This window comes from Orycteropus afer, unplaced genomic scaffold (assembly GCF_000298275.1).
Source record: "Orycteropus afer afer isolate SDZICR_OR568_19922 unplaced genomic scaffold, OryAfe1.0 scaffold00007, whole genome shotgun sequence".
NCBI lineage: Eukaryota > Metazoa > Chordata > Mammalia > Tubulidentata > Orycteropodidae > Orycteropus > Orycteropus afer.
In genome coordinates this window covers 23,830,942-23,835,654 of record NW_006921594.1, presented here as the reverse complement: position 1 = coordinate 23,835,654, position 4,713 = coordinate 23,830,942, and the positions used below count along the sequence as shown (strand labels likewise).

Here is a 4,713-nt window from a genome sequence, read left to right as displayed (position 1 = left end):
GGTGCTCTGTGGCACTGGGGAGAGGCTTGGCAGGCCCGGGAGATAGGCTTCTGTTCTGTCAGCACCAGGAACTGCCCAAAGCTGGAGTCATCTGAGGAAGGGCTGGTGACAGAAGGCCCTCTGCAAGTAGATGAGGTGGCACCTGAGTGTGTTCTTAAATTCACAGCCCCATCCCCCCGTAAACATGAGTATGGGTTTGTGACTGTCCAAGCCACTCAGGACAAGATGGATGTCAGGGACATGTGGCTGGGCTTCAAGTTGACTAGGAGCTGCTGTGCTTTCTCCTGCATGAAGCATGGTTCCTGGTGCCCCCACAGGCCACAATCTTCCAGGAGTTGCTCATGGGGCAGGTGTTGGGAAGTGGCTTCAGGGCTTCAGAGTGGCCCCGGCCTTCTCAGGTTTGGCCTGCAGAAAACCTTCGTTGAGCCAGCTGTTGTCCTCTTTATTACCTGGCAGGATAAGGCTGGACAAGCTCGATGGGATGCTGCTCCACAAGACATGGCCTCAGGCCCTGTGGACATCATCAGCTTCATGTCCTTGTCCATGATGGCAAGAGCCAGAGACCCCTGGACTTTCCTGATGGGGCTCTGAGGTAGCCCTGGCTTCCTCTTCTGCTTCTCTGGCCTAACATCATTCACGATCATGAGCTCGATGCTAGCCTCTGAGCTCAGCATCTCCTTCAAGTCCTGCTCGAGGTGTGGGGTCTGGGTCAGGGGCTTTAGTGGTCTATATTTGTCCAGGACATTCTTGAACAGGGTTGGCATGTGGGGAGTGTTGTCCATGGAGTATTTCTGATCTGGGATTACAAACGCAGCATGTTTCTGGTGCAGGGGCATCTTGTCCCAGTGCAGGGGCATGGTGACAACCACCTTCTGGCTGCACACAGGGGTGGATGTCAATGGGGGGCTCTCCAGGTTCAGTGTGTCCTGTTTGGTCTAGAAGTTCAGAAGCTGAGAGGATGAGAAGAGCAGGATCTTAAGGAACATGGTTTTGGGGTGAGGCAGTTGCAGGAGTCCAGGAAGGACAACTGGCACTGTTCTCTAGGAGACAGCATGACATGCCTCTTCTTCTGCCACTTGAGCACCGAGGGTAGTGTGCCGATGCCTCAGCCCCCAATGTCAGTGCTTGGGGAGATGGGGATTAGCTCAGCCCAGTGGCTCCAGCTCAGGTCCAAGATAGCGTGGCTGTCCAGGTGATACTCGGTCACACTGGATACTGGCACGGCACCCTGGCTGGGCACCAGTGCCTGCTGCTGAGCCTGAGGCTGGACTGGCTTTGTGCAGACAGCTCCTCAGGGAGGTCACATTTACTCAGGTCACACCAAACATCGGGATCAGACTCAATTAAGTCCAGGGCTTCAGGGAGGCTCAATGACCCCACGGCTGGACTGAGAAGGTTGGCGGCCTCTACCACCCGTTGTAGGGCAAGCTCATTTCAGGCAGGGAGCCCACCTGGTCCTCATGCTTGGGGAATTCATCCACGAGCTCTAGTGTCTGCACTCCATCCAGCTCTGCCAGGACAGCCTCCTGCTTCCGAGATGTGGTGGCTGCCATGGCCGCTTCCTCACTGCTTTCCTCTTCCTTTATGACAAGGGTTCAGAGGACCAGCTGGTCACAAGATTTCCCTGGCCTTCAGTGGGAAGGACACTTGGATGGCCGTCCTTGTCCTCGAGCCCTAGCAGCAAGTACACGGGGGGGCTTGCAGTCTTTGAAATCACTCAGGAAGCCTCCTGCGTCCACCTTCCTTTTGATGGTGCAATTTCAGTGGTTCTTTACAGCATTGTCTGCCCTCCCCGGAAGCATTTTAGCAGTCTCCACCCAGCAGTTGCCCAGTTGACCTTGTGGGTCTCACAGGGCATGCGGCCCTCCTCCTCAGTCCAGCAGGATTTCTTCACTTCGGGGTTGAGAATATTAATTAAATAATTAAATTTTGTTCTTGCTTTTGTATACCCATAATGATGCTTCGGACACTGTGGCTATATAACATTCACTCTGATATACTTACCAACTTTTATTTATTCACCTAGTGATATGTAGCTACATTGTTTGCAACTAACACATACAGTGATGAAATTGATGACTTGATAACCCAAAGCAAACCCATTGCTGTCCAGTCCATTCCTACTTGTAAGGATCCTATAGGGCAGTGTAGAACTGTACCATTGGGCTTCAAAGGCCTTTACTTTACTCGGCAGACTACCACATCTTTATCCTACAGAACAGCTGGTGATTTGAACAGCTTACCCTTTAGTTTGCATCTCAGCAGGTAATCACTGGGCCACCAGGGCTACTTAATGTCTCGATACACATCCTTTCATATATCTATGGAAGAGTTTATCTGGGCTTCTATCCAGGAGAGATTTTATAAAATCTTGGAACAGATGAAACTTTTATTTCAAATAATAGTTCAAGATGACATTTTAAAATGGTTTTCCCATGTCTATACAGGCATATCTCAGAGATGCAATGCAAATTGGAGACCACCGCCATAATAAAATGAGTATCACGATAAAGCAAGTCACAAGAGCTTTTTGAATTCCCAGTGCATATAAAAGTTGTGTTTACACTATACTGTAGTCTACAAAGTGTGTAACAGCATTATGACAAAGTTTGAAATATTGTGAGAATGACCAAAATGTGACAGAGACATGAAGTGAACACACCTGTTGGAAAAATGGCACTGAGAGACTTGCTTGATGCAACGTTGCTACAAATCTTCAATTAAAAAAAAAAAAAAAAAAGGCAATAGCTGCAAAGCACAATAAAATGGTGTATGCCTGTACTTCAATTTCACTCCTCACAAATATGACTTATTCAAGTTATATTTTTTGCCCATCTGACAAATAGTAAGTGATCATTCATTATTATTCTTATTTACTTGTATTTCTTTGATTACACATGAAGCTGAACATCACTAAACATATTTATTAGCAATTCTTATTTTCTCTTTCATGAAATACATATTTATATTATGTACTTTTTTCAATAGACTTTTTATTTTCTTCTCATCAATTTTAAGACTTCACCTGACATCTTGAATACATGTGTCATATTAAGTCTAAATGCCAGCACGATCTTCTCACAGACCTTTGGATATCTGCAAAATTTGTCTTTAAAAACAAAATTTTATTTTGATGCAATCAAATCCACCAAATGCTCAGCTTATTGTTTGTGATTTCTGATTTCTGTTTAAGAAATACTTCCTATTTCATTCATTTTTACCTTATAGTTTAGCTCTCTCATTCAGATTTTAATTAATCTGAGAATTACATTCTCAAAGGTAACGAAGAAACTAAACCCATTGTCGCTGAGTTGATTCTGACTCATTGTGACCCTATGAGAAACCATAGGGTTTCTGAGGCTGGCATCTTTACAGAAGCAGAGTGCCACATCTTTCTTCCATGGAGAAGCTGGTACATTTGAACTGCACACCTTTTCAATTAGCAGCCAAGCGCTTAACCACTGTGCCACCAAGTCTCCTCCCTTCTCAAAAGGAGGAGGTAAGAAAACAACTTTATTTTTTGCCACATTGCAAACCAATGACTTCCCAAAGTTATTCTTCTTACTGAAGTTGATTGTTTTATTCCGTGCATATGTTAAGTTCCCATTCACATCTGGCCTGAGAATCATGCTTCTAGGAGCTTTGGCCCCCAGAGTCATGCCCTTGCAGGTCCCACCTCCCAACTGCTTTGTCCCCTTGTCAATTTAATGGGTTCCTTACAGAGAGTAGTGCCCCAAAGAGGTGTCCTATGAAGGATGTATCTTCTTTAAAGGAGGACATTCCCTCAGAGCTAATCAGCCATAATGCCAGAAAGGAGAAAATCCACGCCTTTTTAAAATCCCAGTGAATCATGTTGTGCAGTTCACCATCAGTGAATCAATAATGTGATTTATTTTTTTTCTGAAAGATTTTCTTAATTTCCCAAATGGTTATATCCTGGTAGAGGTAACAAGTAAATATGTTCAACTATGAGTTTCCAATTAGATTTCTGAAAGGCAGTAGTACATTTGAATACAAAGCTTTTTTTTTAAGATAAAAGTGTTTTCCCGGTAAAGATTTGAGTTTACGTGTCATAGTATAAGGAAAGTGCAAAAACTGCCTGTGGGGAACAGTGTCTGACCTCCAATAACTTTACAAGGGGGGAGGTGGGTCAAGATCAACATCAACAGCCCAAGGCGGATTCCTGAGAGGTAGAGGTCAGACCTGCCTCCATTCTTTCCACCTACCGTTCCTTCCACAGCACGCTCTACTTCTCTGCTGGGTGCAGTAACCACACAGAATTCACACACAAAACTTATGATTATGGGGTTTATTAGGTAAGTAACAGGTTACAACTCAGAATCAAGATCAACTCAGAATATAGTTCCTCAATTAGAGCAGCTTCTTCTCACCTGTGCCAGAAAGCAGGTCTCTCTCTGGTCCTTGGACCCTCAGCCTGGCATCTGCCCTACTGGGGCAAGTGTTTCTAAGCTCTTTTAGCTCTGCTGATAAATGTTTAGAGGCACCCTGCTCCACCAGCAAGACTTCTGCCCAAAGGCACTCAGCTTTCTCTCACTATTGTCCGGGAAGCCCCCTGCTCTGCCTCAGATCAGGGTCTGATGCCATCATTTCTCTGCTGCTGCCTCTCATTTACTCTTACAGTCTCTTGCTATCTCAGCAAAGTGTTACAGCTCTCTCTCTGTCCCCTGTGTTGAGGGGGTTCAACATAGGGCT

At 45.5% G+C, this 4,713-nt stretch overlaps 1 pseudogene; it reads right to left on the bottom strand.

Moving 5' to 3' along the window:
• Positions 1-215: 215 nt before the first annotated feature.
• Positions 216-3,659, bottom strand: LOC103200681 (annotated as a pseudogene).
• Between the last annotated feature and the right edge of the window lie 1,054 nt (positions 3,660-4,713).